The sequence below is a fragment of the Echiichthys vipera genome, assembly GCF_963691815.1.
Source record: "Echiichthys vipera genome assembly, chromosome: 8".
Classification (NCBI taxonomy): domain Eukaryota; kingdom Metazoa; phylum Chordata; class Actinopteri; order Perciformes; family Trachinidae; genus Echiichthys; species Echiichthys vipera.
In genome coordinates this window covers 27,485,912-27,508,890 of record NC_139833.1, presented here as the reverse complement: position 1 = coordinate 27,508,890, position 22,979 = coordinate 27,485,912, and the positions used below count along the sequence as shown (strand labels likewise).

Sequence of the window (22,979 nt, the reverse complement as noted above, 5' to 3'; positions counted from 1 at the left end):
GCGCCAGCGATGCACGCTGCATCTCTCCACTGCTGAGTGTTTTATTGATTGGCGCACATGTTCCCTGTCACTCTTTCATGCTGCCTCAGTGTGTGTGTACTTCAAGAGTCCGGTGGATTTACAGGAGTGTTCCACTTTGATATGTGACCGTAGCAACAAAACCCGCTCTGCCGACCTCTGACCTCACAGAGACCAAGAGATGGGTTTAGTTTAAGTCCGAGCGCTCTGCATGATTGTTATCCTGTATCCAGTCACAACAGAGGACGTTAACAGGTGCTGCTGAGCAACTGTCAAATTCATTAAGCAGGGAGCTCATGCTTTTCTTCTCAAATATTCATCTCATTTTGTCCCTGTATCTGCTCAAGTGTACAGCTTAGCAAGCAAGCCTCCGCAAGATTATCTTACATACTTTACTCTTTTTGGACATCTTCATGTGGTTCAGAAATGAATAGGAGAAAGATAGCAATGTGGAGGGGGAAATCCAGTGTGTTCTTATAGGTGAAAGCAAATTCACACGTATAGCAATGCCAATCTATCGCAACACATCTCTGTACTGCTTTTCACTCAGCAGCATCCTTTATTTTAAAGTTTTGTTTAGGTGTCATTCCTGTCCATATATCATATGTTAATATTCTTTCACTTTTCAATCCGATAGATGTTTTCCCTCCTGCATGTTTCATCTGTTTCGTTCCGTCAGATCACCAGGAAGAGGGAAAGCTCCTCTATAAATATTGCCCCAGTTTTCATTTTTCTCTCCTCTCTCTTGTGAGAATCTGGCGACTAGGATTGTGCTGAATTACTGCCGCTTATTTTCCGTGAATCAGCATGTTTGCACAATTCTCTCTGTCGGTGAGTCTGTTTGTGTGGACATCCTATATCTATCAAGAAAAAACACTGCCCTGCGTTTAACATCTGTAAACTATTATTACAGTACATCCATTTTAGATGTCATTTTAATTACTGTAAACAAACAGCCCCATTGCCAAATAAGCAGCCCCTTTGGGCCTCCACATTGTGTGTCAGTGTGTTAGATTTGACCGGAAATTCACGGGACAAAGGGTAGATTGGTTTGTGACACATAACAGAATGAAGGCGTCATTATCAAGTGCAAATAGCACTAAAGGTTTGAGGGGTTTTGGCTGCCGTATTGTTGAAAGAGTGGAGGACTGATAGGAAACTGACTTCCAACATGTATTCTAGAGCAGGGCAATTAGCAGGCGGCTTCATAGGAATTTGAGAAACATCACCAGTGTGACTGCTATTCTGCTTGATCATAGTCTTATGAATGTGCACTTATTTTTTGGTAAAACATCAGAAAACATTTGTTCCAAAAGTGTAGATGTTTCTGTGTATGTGTGTGTGTCAGACCTCTGTGTTTGTAGTACTGTTTCTTTACCAGGAGGTAATGGGAAGCAGGAGTCGACTCTGTGGCAGGTGTTTATGTTCCAGACGTTCTTCTGTGTTCCTTCCTCGACAGAGTCTGTGCTCCACTGAGGTCCTGCTCTCCTTATTAAGGCACACTGATGACATAGCCAGTCAGGGAGCTGACCTTTGACTGTCACATTCTCTTCACTCATTTGTAAAAATATGTTTCTCATATATATTTTGTTAACATTTTGGCTTATACTGCAGAACCCTAATCAGCTACATTTCTGTTGAATATGGAACTTAGTTAGAGGACTTACCTGTGAACCCTGTCTTACTGTTACTCAGTAAACATCATAATAGCTGCATTCAGTGTGTGTGTGTGTGTGTGGAGATATACCTACTAATGATTCATAATGGAAAGTATTTGGTTTGTAAACCTTCTCAAGTCACTCATCTTTAAATCAGCAGAGGCATAGGTTTATGAGACCGGGGAACACAGGAACATAAGGATGACCCAGAGCGAACGTGTAGAATCGGCTAGTGTAAGCGGAGTGGATCGTACGCTACCCAGTCTTATAAACTCACAAACCCCCTGCCCCGCCAGTTGCTGCCCCTGCTTCACTCAAACCACTCACCGCTCGGTCCAAAAAGAGAAAAAACAGTGCTGTATTTTTTCAGTGGTAACAGAGTAAAATTAAAGCGAGAGTTAAGAATTCATCCAAAATCCTCCCACATGTAGCCTACTACATGTCTGATGTTCCTGCCTGTAATAGGGAAGGTTTTCATTGCCACCGTACTCTATGGGGGAATTGTTGGGTCTATGTTTATCATAAATAAGTCATAGAGTGTGGTCTTTACCTAGTTTGTAAAGTGTCCTGAGATAACTTTTGTTACGATTTGGCACTATAAATAAAATTGAATTGAATTGAATTGAATTACTACTGGCTGAGAGTCCATTCCAGGTGTTCAGTATTGGCTAGCACCATGTTCCTAGCATTGTGGTAGCCAATGTGGTAGCCGGTGGCAAGGAAAACCTTCCCTTTAACAGGCAGGAACGTGGGACAGATCCAACTCTGTGGAGGACGGACATCTGTCTTGACCGGTTCGGGAGAAAGAAAAGAAGAGAGAAAGAGAGAAAAGACAGACAGATGGACAGAGAGAGACAAAGACAGACAGACATACAGACACACTTCCAGAGATGCAAGCAACCACAAAGTAACAGTGACTATAGTTATAGTTAAAGCAATGTGAATATGACTTACACGTTATGGCAGTTAATACAGCAGAACAGCATGAATCCTGTTAGCATGCAGAATGATACCAAGAATATTTTCGAAATGGGTGAAAATACAATTATAGTCCTTTAGTCAGTCTGCCCTTTCTAATTTTAAGTACTGCTGTCTCATTGTCTGCTCTAAACTGTAGCCGGCTGGACGGTGAAGACCTGGCTGTCTCTCCACTGTCCTCTAATGCAATTTGTGCGAGCAGCTGATGCCGATTGTTGCTGGGCGGCCTGAGCGGGGGATTGCCCTGTTCATGTTTGGTGGACTGCTGAGGGAGCACAGACACGGCTGGAATCCATATTTCACCCCAGTGTGTGTCCTGCAAGGCCCTGTCCTATGCCCTGAGGGGCTTAAAATAACCCCTAAATATAGCTGTGGGCATGTTCACCCGGCCAATTAAACGGTTATTTTTGGCAAGCTTGATTAATTTCTAAGGGTAATTTAAATTCCAGTTTGTTCTTGGCTGAAAAAAAAAATCAAACATCTGTGAATTATTAAGCCAAGTCTAGCTTTGATGTGAATAAAATGAACTGCAGTGCAGCGTCCCACTAGGATTGAAACCATCTTTATTTTTGCCACAAAAGTGATAATGACCAATACAGAAATACAGCGTAGCTCCCTCTGAATGACTGCTGTGGATTGTATTTACAGTAGATGTCACTGTGTGAGGTGAGACGTGTGTCATCACACAGCTTTGAATGAATGAACTATTTAAAAAGCTGAGGGGCAACTGAGCCTGTGTGCGCATGCTTGAGTAATGTATATTTGAAAACCTACTGTTGGGTGTGTGTCTGTTTAAAGCTGCTGAGTGTGTGAGTCGCCTGCAGGTTCCCATCGCACACTTGTGACTGGTCAGAACTTGACAGTCAGTGAGGTCTTTTCATTTCTGGTCCTGCTGCTATGAAAAATGAAAATGATTTGAAAAGTTATGTTTGGTTCCTGAGCGGCAACAGATATCTAAGGATTGCAGATCTTTCCTCTTGCCATCTTTTCCTTGTATATTTCACTCTTATGTTGGCTGCCTGCCACAGGTTGAGAAGTGTTAATAGAGAGGTCAGACAGAACAACTGGGGCAGCGTCCTTGAGAAAAGCACTTAACCTAGAACAGCTAGAGGCGGATCATGTTGTGGTGTGAGGCCAAGATATTTTACTTGTTACTCACAAAAAGAGGTGTTGTTGTCTAGTTTCTCTTTCGATGGGATGTCAAGCAAACAGTGCCCCTCCTCTCTCACTTAACACTTCCTTTTTAACCAGAAATATTTTTCTTATATGGCAAGAAAGACTGATAATAAGAACAGGAGGCCATTCATTAAAAACAAAAAAGAGTGGGAGAAGGTAAAAGTAACCTTCTATCTATCTAACCCTTCTTGTGGCTACATTGCGTTCCAGTGCATCCCCTCCACCTGGAGAGTAGAGAAACGTATCTCTGCCTACTACTATGGTGGAATTGCATCTCCACTAACTATTAGGTAATGTCCATGCTAGAAATTTTTTTTCCAGACGCAAGAAGCCATGCTAGCGGCTCTGTGAGGCTTGCTTTGAGCTATTGTCATCTACGTTATTAAGTCCAACTGACAGATCAAATCAGGATCAAAGTTGCGAGCCTTGCAGCACAAAATGTCTGACCTAATACACATGACACAATTTGAAGAGATTCAAATAAATATGGTGACCAGTAGACATGGACTGCGTCACTGCCAGTAAAATTAAATTTGTGCAGTTTATTTTCCTTCTCCACTGCAGTAAGCAGCTCTTTTGCTGAAGCTCACTCTGACCACCACTACTACTACAAACACAATTTCATAGAGGTCAGCTATACATGGATGTCAGTGCCAGGGGAAACGCTCATGGAAAGTAGGCCGTTGGTACAAACTGTGGATTTGGTGTGTGTGTGTATGTCTTTATACAGTTTGAAGACATTTCCCCTGATTGTAGTGCAGCCAAATGGTGCGCCTTTAGAGCTGATGCTGCCAGTTACCCACCATGCAAACCAAAGAGGAAACTATCCGCAATGGAACTTTTCTGTTATGATATTTCCGTTAAATATACCAACTGAAATGAAGCTCCCCATTAAGCTTGTGCAGGGAGTGTCTCTGTGTTGAATGTGTGTGTGTGTGTGTGTGTTTGTGTGTGTATGTGTGTGGGCCAGAAAGTGCTTAGTTTGTCCCTTTGGCCATGCTGTTACTTTGCTGTGAGAGTTGTCACATTTGTGTAGCCAAAAAGGCTGTGAGTTGTTCCGTATTTTTAATGTGTGTCAGCATCCTGCTGCCTGGGATAGATCATGGCTGACAAGCAGCACAGGTCAAAGGGTACTGTGGGGCAGGGCTTGATAAGCGTGACTTTGCTGGGATTCCTTCCGAGCCTTTTATGGGAGAGAGAGAAGCTCCAGAGGGATGCTCTCCCAATCTGTCGGCCTTCCTGTCAAACATGCAACAATTTCACCGAATAGAAGCTGCTGTTCTTTTATGTCTGAATCTCTGGTGTTTTATGTCAGTGTGTTAGTGAGTGAGAGAGATATCATAGAATGCTTAAGAGACAGTGAGGTTGGATGCTGTAATGTACACACACATGTACAAGTGATGAATGCCTACTAAGATACATAACACAATATAAAAAAGATGCAGAGATGCTGTGTCACTAAACCATATTTTTGTTTAGTTTCAATAATTGCTGTTTTCGTGTTTCTGCTGCTTAGAAGTGAATATAGAATTAAAGCACAATTCATACAACTTTGGTGATATTTTCATAGTCAGAGCTGTGTTTACTATGAACACAACACAAGTTAATTGCTGAGATCTGGGAACGCAGCGAAATCACTAAATATGAGTCAGATAGGAACATGAGCTGTAGGACAACACAGGTTTTAAACAAATTGTAAACTTCCCTGGAGGAGTTGGGTATTCATGGTTACCCTCCGCACATTTTATTACTAATGTTTTGGGTCTGTTCATTTTCACTTTTACCTCCAGAAGAAGTGGTTGAGATTAGAGCCAGACCAATATATCGGTATCTCCGTTTCTCGATATGTGCCGATATGAAAATCTTTTTTTACAGAACTTTTGATGCAGAAAAAGATGCTTGTGGTGATATAATAAGATCATAATAATAATAATATAAAATATATCATATCATAATATATTATATGATAATAATATAATAATGATAATCATTTAATGTTATATATGTCTTTATTTATGCAAAGAAAAACACAGGTGACAATTCAAAATAAAAAGACCTAATGGAATATAATGCAGTAAAGCCCTCATGTATTCTGTATTGCTTTCAAATATGTATTGTTCTGCGGAGCAACTTTTCTCATGTAATGTTCTACCTGCTGACTCAACACACAAGTAAGCATGCTTTTTACTCGTCTGTCCTCTTTTATGTCTTTTGTTTGGAGAGATGACCTCTTAAATCACACACACATGCATAAACACACACATTTACACTAAGCAAAGGTTACTATACTGTATTTGGCACCTGTTCACACCACTGATAAATGAATGCATTTAAATGACTTTATAAACCCCTGGATCATACATTTAGATTTCTGTTCATGTTCAAAACTTTCTGTACATTCAAAATATAACTTATATTATTTTTATATTTTGAGAAAAGAAATTTCAATATTCTCATCTCATCTTCAATATTATTATATATTATTGCTTTTCATCAGAGGTGAAAAAACGAAATTATGGGGGGCACTGACTTGTTGCGATGTCTGCCACATCATGTGTGCAGCAGAGCACGTCCATAATGAACAGTGAAGCTGCAATACTGACCCCTGAAGCAGCTACTCATCTCTACTTTTACAGATACATCGACAGAGAGCTACCAATCAGAGTCCAAACTTTAAGTCAAAATAAGTGGAGCACACTGAGCAGCTCTCGCCTCCTCCATGTCTGGCAGTAAGATAACAAGGACGAGTTTGATTGAATATTGGCAGGGACAACTCTGTCCTCCAAAAATATTGGTAGGGACATGTTCCTACTGTCCATATGCAAACCTGCGCCCTTTGCACTGACGTTCAAAACTGTTTTTACACTTTTATTCTTCTTGCACATCCTTAAGGATGTAAAACATTGCAGTTTTTTTGTAAAATGTGTTTCTTTACCTCTCGGGTTTAACAATAAAAAGATTCAGACCCAATCACAAGCTAATTTGACACTGTACAATGTATACAGACCTTACACACATACAGTTAAAGCCATTTAAACTCTGACTCCACCTTTCAGAGTCACGCTCCTGCCTCTGCTGAGTCAGATAGATGTGTATCTGCTGTCTCACTGCGTAATGCTGCGCAGCAGTCCTCTAGATGATGTTGTCCGCTACCGACAGTGCTGATGATCCTATTAAATCTGACATCTTGTTTGCGTTGGAACTGCAAAAGACCAGCTTAACCAGCAGATTGAGTGGCAGCTGTCAGTTCATTAGACCTTCATGCATCACACTGGAGCACCAAACCTTTCAGTTTGCAGCTTGCCAGTCTTGAGCCTTACTGCTGCTCGTTTAACAGAAAGCAGGAGCCCTGTTGAGTCTCTCCCTGAATTTTACAAGGACTGAAACACATGGCTTTGTGGCTTGAGAGGAAAAAAAAGAGTGTGGAAAACACATTTGTGTGGAAAATCCTGAGGTTCTAACACCTGGGCTGTGTCTGACACAAAGGCTCGCTGTGTCTCCACGTCTTTGTACTGCAGGGCAGGGCTTTGGCACATTTAGTCCAGTATTAGCCTGGGATTGTAGCTTCAAGGCTCCAATGAACTGAAAAAATGGAGAAAACAAAAACATCTCAACGTAATACAGCTTTAAAACACGCACGCACGCACGCACGCACGCACGCACGCACGCACGCACGCACGCACGCACGCACGCACGCACGCACGCACGCACTCACTCACTCACTCATGTGCATACTGTTGCTGCATCATTCTACAGTAGATGGAAAGGTTTTTTAAAAAGTCACAACCTCCAAAGCTTAGAGAACATTCCCTCCCCCTCATTTCCCAACTCTCCCCTCTCAAAGGATCTTGACAACTGGACTGAAGTGAGACAACACAACACAATTGTGTATGTGTGAGTGAGGGATGAAACCAGGTATAAATGTTTCAACCTAAAAGGAAAGAAAAGCCTCTGTTCTTTGGAATTTCTAAAATAACATTTTGACCTCCTGGGAAATATGCTTTTTTGACGATAGTTGGATGCCAAGATCGTATGGTAAATGCAAAGCTAAAACCAGCAGGTGATTAGCTTAGCTTGGCTTAGCAAAAAGACTGAAAGCAGTTAGCAGCCTGCTCCTGTCCGAAGTGTCCAACAGCACCTATAAGCTCACTTAGGCTACGTTCACACTGCAGGTCTTAATGCACAATTACGATTTATTGCTCAAATCTGATTTTTTGTTTGACTGTTCACATTACGTCTTTAAATGTGGTCTGTCTACGGATTGCTGTGTGAACAGCTCACGCTCCTGAAGTGACCCGCATGCACAGTTGATCATTGATGACATAACGCCACAACAGTGTTTACGGAAGCGAACATGGCAACGGCAATCGGTATTGTAGGACTTTATGGCCAAATTCTAAAAACAGTGTGGGGCGGCAGCCGGGACAATTTGACCAACAAGACCCTTCAAGTCTAGCTTGCACCAGTGTCTCATCTCATCTCATCTCATCTCATCTCATCTCATCTTCAACCGCTTATCCGGGGTCGGGTCACAGGGGCAGCTTTAGCAGGGGACCCCGAACTTCCCTTTCCCGGGCCACATTAACCAGCTCTAACTGGGGGATCCCGAGGTGTTCCCAGGCCAGTGTGGAGATATAATCTCTCCACCTGGTCCTGGGTCTTCCCTGAGGCCTCCTCCCAGGTGGACGTTCCTGGAACACCTCCCTAGGAAGGCGCCCAAGGGGCATCCTTACTAGATGCCCGAACCACCTCAACTGGCTCCTTTCAACGCAAAGGAGCAGCGGCTCTACTTCCTCATCGATGGCTGAACTTCTCACCCTATCTCTAAGGGAGACTCCAGCCACCCTCCTGAGAAAACCCATTTCGGCCGCTTGTACCCGCAATCTCAGCTTTCATGGCCATAGGTGAGGGTAGGAACGAAGATTGACCGGTAGATCGAGAGCTTTGCCTTCCAGCTCAGCTCTCTTTTCATCACAACAGTGCGGTAGAGCGACTGCAACACCGCTGCCGCTGCTCTGATTCTCCGGCCAAACTCACGCTCCATCGTCCCCTCACTTGTGAACATGATCTCGAGGTACTTGAACTCCTTCACCAGTGTGTCACCCCAAATATTACTTACTTCACTACTTCAATACTTCACTCTCCCTCCACTGGCTGCCTGCTGTCCTCCATGTTTGTTTTGATTTTGTTCCTAGCTCTTGCCTGTGGCACACTTTCTTTTTTTAAATCAACTTTACAGCTTGGGTCAGAATTGCGTCAAAGTCACATAAAATGCGTCCTGGCTGTTTAGATTGCGGCTGCATTCAAAATAATCCGATACGTATCCAATTCTGTAGCACATTTAAAATGGGCCTGATACTGATTGGCAAATGTCAGATTCAATGTGACTTGTGCTGTTCACACTATCAAAAGCAAATCAGATATGGGTCACATATGAGCGAAAAAATCAGATTCATGTCACTTGGAACTGCAGTGTGATTGTAGCCATATTAATATTTTACATCAGTTTTTTTTCTCCATGCCAACCTGACAGCAATGACAAAACTCCAGGATCTCATTTGTCTGGGACCAGATCTTCGAATCCACTCGCTCCACAGAGTTGACTGACTGCTGTGGCATTGTTACATGAAACTGCCGTTTCTCAGTAAAAAGCCCTGACAAGCCAATGCTTAGCCAATCAGCACCATGGTCAGGACTAACACTGTTATCAAGCTGTGTGTTAACATCACTGGCCAATCACAATCAAGTTAGTTAAATGTGCTTACGTCATAGGCTCGGCTGAATGGGGCGGCTGTGGCTCAGTGGCAGAGTGGGCGGTTTGATCCCCAGCTCCCCAGCTCCACATGTCGAAGTGTCCTTGGGCAAGACACTGAATCCCGAATTGCTCCCCGTGCTGCGCATGGGTGTGTAAATGTGGTGTGAATGGTTAGATTAGATGGTCTGAAGATGTCCACCGCCATCTGTGTGAATGTCTGTGTGAATGGGTGAATGTGACAAGTAGTGGGTAAAGCGCCTTGAGTAGTCAGAAGACTAGAAAGGCGCTATATAAGTCCATTACCAAGTCCAAGTCTACTCCATTGCTACCATAGAGTCTATGGTCACTATAGAATCACTAATTTACTCATTTCACCGTTTTAATGACATTTTGGAAAGTCTGTCAGAGCTGCACAATTGAATATTTTACCCCTATTCATGTTAGCAGAGCGCTAAACCAGAAGTTGGCCAGCTGGAACCAGAAGTACTTTGTGATTGGTTAGGAAAAATTGACTCTCCCCTCCCCGTGGAAATCAGTTAGGCAATGTCAGACTGAAGATGGAAACAGAGTGTAACTAGTTGACAATTCTGTCTGATATCAGGTAGGATCTCCCAGCACCTGGCCAAGAAAAAGTCCTGCACAAAACTTCTGTTTGTGTACAGATTAAATGAGATATACTATTTTAATAAGGAAACATAGATGTACTGGTGTCATTTTAGCTTTGTTTAAACAGAACGTATTTACCCTACAGACACATAAGTGCTATCAATTTTCTAGTGGTTGTCAAAAGAATGAATAGCTAAATGTCTTTCTCAAAATCCACTTATTTTGTAGCGTCCTTCAAAATTATTTACAGTTCATCTTTCTCTTTCTTGCATGTACTTGATGTTGAGTTTACCCAAGTCTGCTCCAGACCTAAAAAAAAAATCCTTATTTCTAAATGTATGTATTGGAATGTCTTAAACCTATCACAGCAGGTGCTTTTTTCACCACACAGTGACAGGTGTCTGGCTTTTTTTCCTGAGACTGGCCGTGTTTTAGTTTGGAACTAGGAAGAGAAAAGGCATGTTTGATCTTAGACAAAAGCTGTTTTGCCAACATTTTCATTATATAAAGGTGTTCACCTTGTATTTAGTTCTGCTCCATGTCCTTATATTGGAGAAGCTAACGCCAGTTACAAGGCCCTGAATCTAACTCTCCACTGTAAACACTGACCAGTTTTCTTAGATACTCTGAAATAAAGACAAATAAGGAATTCTGTGAAAACTGACAGTGTGTGAGCTGTTCGACATACTTTTACAGTAATTTAAGTACCATCTGTTCCACTGGGGTTTGAATTAATAGAAATCTCTGTGTCGACTGTGAAGGAGCACTCTGTTGAGGGGAGACAGGAACTTTTTGATAGCTGGAGTAATTTTATTCACATTGAATACCGTCCAGATTCTGGAAGCCGCAGCAAGTGGAAACATTTCCTCTTTATTGCCAGCTGTACTTAAATAGACTTTAGGGATATTTACGTTCAGTAATAATGGAAATACCCCTCCGCACATGATCTGACCTGTAGTAATGTGTATGAACGGGTATGTATGAGAGTGTCAGCCTACCATTAGTCAGCCCTGTCATTTCCTGACACTGACAGGCAATGAGTTTATTGCTGGTCAGTGGTATTCAGGGCAACTGGAGCTGGCTGGGGTGACAGTCACCACACAGACCAGGAATGTCACAGCAGGTCACCCCACACAGCTGACAGTGGGGGGAATGTGCCCCACGTGTGCACAACGCAAAAACACACTGACATTCAACATGAGGTTTCTCGCTCGTTACACACGCACACACACAAACTCACACCCTCAGGGACTACAAACATGCCAGAAGGAATAACTTGTTACATTCTACTCTGTTAGCAGATCACTTAATCTCTTTTGGTCTGAGAAACCAAAGATGGAGGAGTAAAGCTTGTTAGCAGCTCCAAATACCTTCCACAGACATATTCTCTTTGGCTTTGACAGAAGATGCAGTTAGGTCAAAGCTACCCTAAATGGTGTGGCTGGCTCCACGGTTTCACCAAAAAGGGTTACACAAACTGGTGTTACATAAAAGGCATGATTTCTTTCACAGATAAAGCAGCTTCTGAGATGATAGACTGCTGTAAAACTAAACAGGGCCTTCCATGCGTTCGTGTGTCTGTTGACCGGTTGGTCTCTGAGGGGTGTGCCCGTTCTCCCTGCGACCACTGGTCAAACGACAACACTGGAAAAAAAAAGAATAACTGCACGTTGTTTGTTTTCTTATCTCAAAGTTCAAATCAGAGCTAATTCTGTTCTTCCTGTAGTGCTGTAGCTGCACTTTGACACAGTCAAACTCTGTTGTGTCAGTAAATAAAGCATGGCTGGGCTCTACTCGCTCCCTAGCAACCTTTCATCATGGTCAAGGTTGTGTTTGAAAAGTGCTTTTGCTTGGAGTGGAACCAGCGTGTAATATGTTACCTTTCTCTCACTAAGTTATTACAGCTGTTATCACGGTTAAGGCAGCACACAGCACTTGATGTGTAGCAGAACCATGGAAGCTCACATGAGGAGGGGTGGAATGCTATGACTGTCGGTACACATCGTTCATCATTGGACTTTACATTCATTCCATAAATTCTCAGGTGAAGGCCACGAGTGATGGTCATGAATATGATATGACAGTACATTTACTCACTCAGTTGACGTCTATACTCTACTTAAAGTGGTGCCAAGGTAAATTTTGCACCACTGAGCTACTGCTACAGTTTCCAACCACACTGTATGTCACATGTAGCCAGATGAAGGTTTTTGGATGCTAATGGAAACCTGGCAACTGGTATTGTCGAGACCTGCTGAGTGACATGCAGGAAGACAAAAAAAGCAAGAAATACATATATACACTATGGATTTCTAATTTGAACCGAAGATTACAGATTTTATATTTTTCAATTTTGAATAAAAAGTGGCCAAGGGACAGTTGAAAATGCCCACATTTTCCTTCAGTCATGATTGTAGACTGAAGGCCTTTACATGTCGGGGGTGTGACGAATAAACAACACAAAGATGTGAAATCAACAAATATTCAAACCAGTGATGTGCTCAGCTTGCCAGATCGGCTCAACAGTTTTGCAGTCTAGGGCTTATATTGTGAAAGGTAAGAACAGATGGAGTAGAGCTGGTATGGGCTGCCTTTGTCAAGGTTGAAGGGAGTAAAGTTGGCCATCTTGACTTGGACTACAGAGCTTCTGTGTTGTTGTTATAACCCTCATGCCTTTATTCACGATACGAAGACTGTCGTCATGACATGCAAATGAACCAGAAAAGTAATCATTCAAATGTAGTCAGTGGCCTAACTATGCTTTGAGACCCGCAGTAGGAGGCAGTCGACTGCAATGTTGAAATAGAAACAGACACATTGGTGTCAATTTTGGGAAAGCAGAAAGGTCTCTTAAAGTATCTATGTAACTCTGTCAGACGCGTAGGACAGATCTCAGCATCCATCCTGGGAACAGAGCATGGCAGCCAGCAGCCAGAGGGGCGCCTCGTCATGCATAGCTGAGACAGAAAAAGATGATGAGGCACCCAGAAGAGTGTGGGCGAGATGGAATACAGGAAGTAGGGAGATAGATTGCTAAAATGAAACTGAGACAAGTAAGAAATGCTAAACTGACATTACAAGGAAGAAGAAGCAGATCATGAAGGAGCATCATCTCTCAGCACTGATCGGGTACTTTACATGGTTGATTTCACGCTCAGCAGCAACTTGTTTAGAGGTAGGGATATGTGTAAGGTGAGATGGGAGGCCTGTTCTCACGGTGGGCCTCTTGACTCCTGCCCGAGACATTTTATGTTTGGGTTCCATAACTGTCTCTGACAAATCAGTTACACGATACCTACACACAGTACGGATCCTACTCATACATAGAGCTGAAACAATTATTCAATTAGAACATACAGAAATGTAGGCTACCGGTCTGATGATCAATTAACCATTAAAATATTTTTATCAGCAAATAATCTCTGGTCCCAGCTTCTCAAATAGGAATATGTTCTGGTTTTCTTAGTTTTTTATGGTAGTTAACTAGACTGCAGCTGCAGGTAACAACTATTTTCATTATCTGACATCTTTTCTCGATTAATGAATGAATTGTTTGGGCAATACAATGCCAAAAAGTAGTTTACAAAAGATTTGTCATTCACTACCAAGTGTTCACACTTGAGAAGCTTGAGCCAGCGATTGGGTTTAAATAAACTATTCCATCAATTGACCAATTGTTGTACACTGAATTTCTTTGAGCGCTGAAGTATTGGTTGGACAAAATAAGATGTAAACTCTCTGGCATAGACCAATTGATAAATTGATTAATTGAGCCTGAATATAATCAGTACTTGCAGCTTTAGTATAGCATTTCGTTAAATTCACATGTATAACAGCTGAAAGATTCAAATAAAAACATATTTATGTAAAAATATGTAATAAGGTAACAAGTTACCCTTATCTATCATTTGACTCACTCTTTTATCAACGGTGTCATTCAGATGGAATACTCATGATGCACCACTCATTTGATTCTCTTCCTAGAAACAGTATGACAGGTTTCAATGTCTGCCTCATAGCTAGCTGTGGCCACAGCAGTAAACTAAGCACCGGTGGTGTGCTGCACCGGTAAAATCTGACTGCTTTGAATGGTGATGAGATCCTGCAGCTGTATCATACTTTTCCATCCAACTGTTGGGTTTGTTTCACACACGCGACCAGCTCTATTCCAATGGGAGGCATCGCTTGGCAAAGAAAGTGGTTGAACCAGCTCAATGTGAGCATCCAGCTTCCAGGTCCCTGGAGGTTTCTGCCTCTCCCCGTAGAAGCACCACAGACTTTCTGAACACATGATGAAAGGAAATATGATCCATTTATTAAGTATACACATTACTAAGTGTTCTATCCATAATTGATGGATGTTCAACTGCTCTAACATCTACTACTGCTCTTGTGAAAGACACTATTAAGCATTTAGTTTTCATTCATGATCTTTTTTTCATCATACATTATACCGGAAAGTTCCTAACATTTTGTTTGCTGTGGACTCTTCCTACTTCTCCTCATGCCGGTGAGCTTATTTGGGCTTTACAGGGTAAGCACAGCCCCTAGTGGATCATTGTCCTCATAACAACAGAACTGACAATCAAGAAAGCAGAGGAATGGACTTTTAAGGAAAACCTTAGGGGATAAAAACCTTTGAGCTGATTACCAGGATATCTAGCTTGGTAGCTGAAATAGATGACTGTTCTATTCCATTTCATAGCAGGTTCCTTTGAGGTCGATTTTTATTGCAATTTAGGGATACTAAGATCATATTTTAATCGAAGGATTAACCTCATCTCTCTCAGTAGCTGAGTCTAAATCAAGGGGAAATGACAGCATCTCTCCAGTGATGCTGTTGGTCCAGCTCCAACCAACGGATTCTGAGTTGAAGCCAATGAGTCAGCGTGGGTGTGGGGCCTTTGCGGCTCCAGCTATGCTCCTTGCCCACTGCAGAGAGCTCTAAATCACACCCTCATTTTCTCCTTTCTGTAAATAGGATGTGACTTGGAGCAGAACCTTCCAGTGTTCGCCTCTCTGTTTTAATTTATCCACATCTCAAAAACGGGAGGCTCTTTACAGGGAGCGACCTCACACAACTCGAAGGCCCCCATGGGACCTGGTCTTAGGCCTTTAAGGGTGGAGCATGGGAGGAAACCTGAAGGGGTCAATTTGCTCCATGGCTTGTTTCTCCTACGTCTCAATTCCCAGAATTCCTCCACCGTCTTGTGTATGTCAGTATGGTATCCTCTGTCAGGGTTTTAACAGCTTAAGTTTTCCTGTCAAAATGGATACATTATTTTTCAGCTTTGTATACATGTACAACACATGGAACGGCTAAAATCTGATAAAAAAATTATCATTTATTAAACATGAGACAGTTAGAAGTAAATTCAAAGCAAGCTGAAACAACAAATTGGCTCATCTAACAAAAAAGCAATACTTTCCCTTTACAGTACATGACATTCCTAATTGACAGGCTGTGATGTGTTGTATTCAGTCCATTGGCTTAATTATTCTATCACAAGCTAACACAGAGACCGGCTCTCTCAGTGTTGAGTCTGGCCTCCCTGCTGACTGCTGCCCAGGGCTTTAAGCCGGCATTGGGTTGAGGATTTGTGTGGCTGGGTGACCTCAGCCAGATGGAATGTTTTGTCTGGATGTCCACAGCAGGGCTACCAGTCTGACAGAGCAGAGGGGCTATAAACCACTCGCAGGTGAAGAGTATCAAAAAGAAAGGTTATATAGTAGTTTTGTGCAGAACAATACATTACGGCAAATGAAACCGATTAAAGGGAATTCTTTGAAAATTCCAAAACCTTCACGACCTATCCACAGATATACCTGACTTCAGTCGAACAATGTCGGCATACAGTTCGATACAAAACTTATTAAACTTCTTTTTTAGAAGCATTGTATCTACAGAAGGCCTTCATAAACAGTTTTTAACAGCAGCATTAAAGATTTATTTAGAATGATCATGCCATTTTCAGAGTTGAGCGTGGGAGTTCATCTTGACCTTGTATATGTTTAAAAACTCAAGCACCACTTTTTTGGAACATTCAACTGTATCTTACCGTGTTCCTCAACATTCACGGTTTCTCAACAAAATGCATCGCAGACATTACTGGTTATCTTTGCTGCCCTTTGTTGGAACATTACTGTTGATTAGATTAGATAAGAAAAGATACACCTTGTTGATCCCAAAGGGGGAAATTTGTTTTTATGGCTGAAATAACATACCATTAGCAGGACTACTGTATGTATCATGTCACAAGTATTAACAGTGTGTGTGAAAGAGATACTAACAAAGAAACTTGCTCTTAAAAACATTGCTCCATAATTCTATTCGTGGTCACAAACTCCAAATGATTTCAAATGAATCCACACTAGGGTTGTCACAATTCTGGAATTTAAAAGTCGATACCGATAGGTGTGAATGGTTGTCTGTCACTGTCCAGGGTGTACCTCGCCTCATGCCCGATGTCAGCTGGGATCGGCTCCAGCCCCCTGCGACCCCGACCCCGGGATAAGCGGTTGAAGATGAATGAATGAATGAATGATACCGATACTCAGGACAATACTCGATACTCGATACTATTTTCAATACCATGGTAAGAAAACTACAATAGACGATAAAAACATCAACAACAACATTTTTTAAAAGTTGTTTGACGTAGTGAAAATAAAAATATGACAAATATGTTAAAACTCTCTTGTTTGTTTTCTTGTGTTGTATAGCTCAGGGATTTGTGCTAACATTAAATAATTCCATGAAGGAGGTTAAACCTTGGATTCAGTCGATGAATCAGTTGTTGTTAGTCAGGCTTCTCCACAGTGTAAACAGGGATCTGGTCAATGCTAATGTATTCAGCTACAGTCCTGTTTATCTTCTGTGTTTCTGCTGACTTGGCTCCATATTAGCTCTGCTGATTAAATAGAGTTGGTAAAGCTGCTGACACTGTTTCTGTCTTGTTGCTGGTTGACTTTTCAGACAAGTAATTGTGTCATCTGTTAAATTAATGTCTCATAACGTTAGACGGACAGGACTGATGATGTTAGCTGCTCAGCTCCGCCCTTAACATTACTGTTTATTATCCGAAGCTAGCCGCTCGTGGCTTGTTTACATCCTTAGCCTTTCCCTGGTTGTTAGCCCCGTATGCTAAATACTTCCAAACGGCACTTGTTCATTTTCTACTAAAACTGGTACAAAGGTCCTCCAGCAGTTAATGTGATGAACCAGCCTTTATGTGCTCAGAGAGAAGAGCTGTAGCTTCTGTCTTGTTTTGTCTGCAGCAATGCTGGGGGTTGTTACCCATCAACTGGAGGAGGCGGAGACTGCACTGTTGACAGCAAAAGTATCAGTACTTTTGCAAGTTAGTATCTTCTCAAAAAGGTAATCATAGGTAAAGTAGTAGGAGAAGTAATTTAGTTGGTGTACTCTGCGGATCACTGATGCAAGAAAAGGCGGCTTTGACTGTTAGTAAGAGGTTGCGAGAAGATTTCCATAGCAGGCCTTAACAAATAAACCACAGCAATTTATAGGCAGTCCGGGTACTAATAAACTTTTGTGTAGATTGGCAGGTTCCTGCTATAAGTCTGCCCTGGACTTACAAACTGCACAGAAGCAAACAACTCTGGTTCAGCCTGGGGTAGCATGACAAAAGCTCTGCTTCTCATAACTCTCATGCCTCGCAAGACCCAGTTATGAAACCCTGCTAGTGGGTGAAAGAATGTTCCCAGTAACCTTGAGCAGCCGGAGAGTTAGTGTTTGACATTGTAAGCTGTGTTTGTTGCAGTATGTAACCATATGAGCATCTGCAGGCCTATGGTTTTGACAGAGGACAGTGTCTGCACAATCCAAATGTCAAACACGTGGTAAAAGCGAAATAGGGATTTATGAAAAAATAAGTTTTATACTGAAGCAGATGTTGCCATGTCACAAAACCAGGTATTCATTTAGACCGTCACCATATTTCTCAATATCTTCTTAAGTCTTTTACATATTATGTAACGAATCTCACAACAAATACAGACAATCTAGAGAAATAAGACCAAACACTTCTTTCTGGCTCAACATCAGACACAGCTTGCACACAGCTTTTTATTGCATCCAGCCATTAGATTGCCATTCTTGCCTCTGAGGAATTTACTCCGGTAATTAGTGGCATTATCTGTGATTCAATATACAGCTGCCAGCTATGTATTAATGCGAATGTTGTTGGCAAATCTGCCACGGCACTACAGAATTGGTTAATTACTAGACACATGAACATGAGTCATGTTGGCAGATAAAACACACAAATATGTATTGCTCATGTCCTGATTCGATAAAGGAGTTATTTTTATTTGTTTTTAGACCAAATCCTAAACGGTAGCTGAACTTACCAGCTTTTGAATGTGACACACTTATTATAACTGTCAAAGGATGATGTTGATGATGATGTTTAATGTTTTGACAAGAATGAAATGATCACTTTTAGTAACAATAAATTTATGCTCACATGTCTTGTCCATCACAAGGTTAATAGATAAGACACTGTAGATTCACTCTCCTTGCTTAATATGTTTTCATTCCCAAACTATGTCCGTTCAAACAAAATCACTCCACACTTGCCGTGCTAAATGATTTTAGCTTTACTGTCCATCGTAAAGCAGAAGTTGCATTTACTCATTGTTTGTTAAGTTAAAGATAACTTCATTGTCTGAGTTTTATTTAAAGGGGACATATAATACTGTTTTTTCAAATTTATACATGTAGTTTGTGTTTCTACTAGTTCATGTTTACGTGCTTTAGTGTTTAAAAAACAGTCATGCTGCTCACGGCTGCTGCACCTGTATTCACTCTCTGCCTGAGACGCAGACTCTGTCTGTCTCTTTTAAGCCCCCCTCCCGAAAAGCCCAGCCAGCTCTGATTGGTCAGCACTTCATGGTCTTTGCTATTCTGTCTCCGTAGTACTGCAGGACTTATGGCAACTGAGTGCCTTGCAGGATTTTCTACCATCAGAAATCACAAATAAAGCCTTCTAAACACTACACAGCCGGTAATGTTGCAGCAGGAGTGGAATATGAAATTAGGGAGCAATGAACAACACAAGCAACCAATATTACAGCTTTGTCTTTCGTTAGCATGTAGCTTCATGTATTAAACAGTGGCACATTCCACTGCAGCTGCGCGTCACTGTACTTTGTGGGTGTGCCTGGCGTGTTTTTCCTACAGATGACCATATTTGAAAATCCGGGAAGGCTTGATGTCAGACAACAGAGAAAATAGATGAAACTGTCTGAAAGAAGGCGTTGATAGCAGTCTGTATCCTGAGCAGATCTGCTGATGGGGGGTTAGACTGGTTACCCATAAACACGGTAACCTCATTATTTGAAACTTTGGTCATGTTAAGCATGAGCATCCAACATTATAACAAAGTATGTGTGTGTCCTGCCTGTTTTCGTGGCAGTTGCTTTGTCGCCTTTTTTGTTTCATTTCCAGTAGGATTGTAGATGAATTTTGTCTCTAAATCTACTTTTTCCTACCAAGAACCCCTTAACATTAGTATTGGCAGAGACTTACAGAGCTTGCTGCGAGGAAGCTAGATCAATGCTAGGACCCTTCTCCTAGCGGTCTTGGAAGGGCACTGTTTCAGCATCCGGGCTTGGCTCCGCTCATAACGCTTGTTTGAAGAAATACAAACAGCTCAGATTGTTGATTTTCCCCCTATGCCTGAATGTTAACCATACTTCCAAGCTCGAGTGTGGTCTGGCAATGCAAGTCTAATTTACATTGTATGAAGTAGAACTGTCAATTACTATACATATACATCCTTTGTTGCATTGCCTGGCTGTCCTAATGGGACATGTCACAGTGAGAAGCGTCGGGCATGGAGATTGGGCACAGGTCCAGAGGGCTGCTGATGTCAGCCCAAGCAAGCAGACAAACACATAAACACACGCAAAGCACGCAGCTTGGTCCATCTGTAAGTTTGCATACTGATGTGTGTTTCATTCTGTTGTATTGTCTGTTGAATAACAAATTCTCAAGAAGTACTCAAATGGCTGCACAAGCTTTACACTGTACTGCACTACACACACACACACACACACACACACACACACACACACACACACACATATACACACATGCTTGAATTCTCCTCGACTGTGCAGAACAGCTAGGCTTCCATTTTCCCTGCTGCCAAAAATGTGTCAGTCATTTCCTCCAGACATCCTTTATTAAGTACAAGGGGCCATGTAAGAGCTGAAACAAATAAAAGCTCTGCAACAAGGCTGCCTGCTGTCCGAGCTGAGGAGGAGGCTAACCGATTATTAAAAGGACGGATTGAATTGACATCATTTATTTTGTTAGAATTTGATTCGGTACATTCTTATCCATTTCCTCTGGTCCTGTGGTCAAAGCAGGGCGTCCTTGGTGGTGACAGGGTATGATTATTTTATGCTCACAGCGTAAGTTAGCCAGCAAGCCACTCAAAGGAAGTCATTTATTGACCAAGGATAGTTTGGGATTTGTTTACGCTAGGCATAGATTGTTTGTTGACAGAGCACGGTTTGTGTCTCATTGGAGTTTCATTCTCGCATTGAAAGCTTTTCAGCAGATTTTAGGACATAATTAATGCTTTCAGTGCCTCCCATTATGGGTTTCAGGGACCCAGTAGATTTGTGATTTGGCCACCAAGCCACAGATAAAAATGAATCTCGTCTGAGGAGATTTTGAGTCAACTGATGTAATTCTACATTTTCTCACAATAAATTGGCAGACAATTGGCAAGACATAACGGAAAGTTCTCTTTTGTATTGTCATTGTATTACCTGTCTGATTCAAGTAGCCAGGGGTACACTGTATTCTTTATTACATTTTGAGCATACCTTTAGATATGAAAATGTACAACCAGTTATCGTTTAACTTCCTTTCCCAGAGGACTGTCACAATAGATAAAAAACTACATTATTTATTCAGGTATTGTGCTTTAGGAGTTTTATTATTTCTTCATCGAAAGGGCATGTCGGAAGTGCCTGTGGAGGTTTACCTTTATATTGAAACTGCTGCTGCTGCTTTTGGGTTGCCAACAAATATTCTGAATTTAAATTTATATTCGAATATTAAAACTATTTTCTGTAACTGGCTTAATAATTTCACCTGACTGTCATGCTACACGAGCCGACCAATTGTTAGTCATCTGGCAATAGCAATGTGCTTTCTCGTGCTGTTGGATGAACCATTAAGTGGTTCAGTTTTACTCATTTAGCAGCCAGCCGGCTGACTACAAGGCTGTCACTCGCTCAACCACGCTGCAGGGAGAGAGAAAGGTCTACAGCCTTTGAATTAAGTGTCAGGGTACGGGACGCTCTTTCATTCTTCATTTTGTAATGCGTAGATCTTTTAAAAAACAGGTTGTAATAAATAAACATAAGCAAGTAGTTTTGTCTCCCATTGTATTGGTGTGGCCTCTTATGGACATAATGACCAAAAATAGATATTCATATATATCCACACAGGTGAATAGCCCACTAAAATGTAATTTTGCTTATTTCCACAGTTTTTTTTGGTTTTCCGATTTCACATTGTTCTACAAATCTAGTGGCTTCAGTAGGGTTATTGTGAACGTTGGTGCATTTTAATACATACATTACATATTTTATTAAACAGATAGGCTACAGTCATACCATAATAGTATTTGAGCATTATATTGTAATTGATTATCCTGTTAAATATAATCGTACCATGATGTTACCCAAGACTGTAAGATTCAACTTTGCAACCCATTTCTCTATTTAATATGTGTTTTACTGTGCTATGACTAAGTCCAGAATGCTCTAAGTGTAATTAGCACTAAGTTAGTGTGGTTAGGAATTAGAGAGAGCGTTGTTGTATCCCCCATATGTTTGTGGTCAGTCTGTGTAAGCAGCAGGATCATCCTGGGAATTACTGCAGGGATCTGGGTGTGGCACTGGGATTGTATTCCTCTGCATGAACACACGCACACACACACACACACGTACACACACACACGTACACACGTACACACACACACGCTATATTGTGTTTTTTGCTCAACAAATTAACAAATCTTGCCCACCTTTCCACCCTCTGCTTTCCGAGTGTACTTATGCTGTACAGACCCCCCCCCCCGATCTCATCCTCATGCAGTGTGTTTACATGCAGTTTAAAAACCCGATTATATTCAGGCTAAGGGAATACTCTGTACACCGTACCCCAGGTAAAATCGGAGTTCTCATACTCCGGTGACACCCCGATACTTCCTTCAGTACCCCAATTATTCAAGCACGTAAACAGCATTCCCTGGTTACTACCGTGTTTCGCGTCTGCGCATGCTCCGTGGGTTTCAACTGTCTTATTGGCGCCGAAAACAACGTGAAAAAAACAACAATAACACAAGCTTTACCTTTAAACCAAGGGAGGACTCTGCCATGAAAGTCACATTACTACCAAGAACTCCAGTTTCGGTCGTAATTCTGTCCAAAAGTCATCCGCTTGTGATTTTGACAAAGGAAAACCAGAAAAAAAGCTGTATTCCAACCAGCTATTTGTTGGCGGAGCACCACCTACTGTACCAGAGGAAAAGTTACTCCGTCATTTTCCCATTCAACCCCCTTTTTATGTATACTGTGGGAACTTCAATAATCAGATTATTCCCATTAACCGGAGAAAGACCATTTTGGGGTTACTGATGTGCATGTAAACACACTGATAGAGAGCGTAGAGTAATTTAAAGGTAATCTACTCCAGTGGTTCCAAGCCTTTTTTGTCTGAAGTACCCCACAGCCCTGTCAGA

At 41.7% G+C, this 22,979-nt stretch overlaps 1 protein-coding gene across 7 annotated transcripts in view; it reads left to right on the top strand.

The window, feature by feature from the left end:
• Positions 1 to 22,979, top strand: part of plecb (plectin b) — a 145,096-nt gene that overhangs the window by 15,422 nt on the left and 106,695 nt on the right. The gene's annotated exons all lie outside the window — the stretch shown is intronic.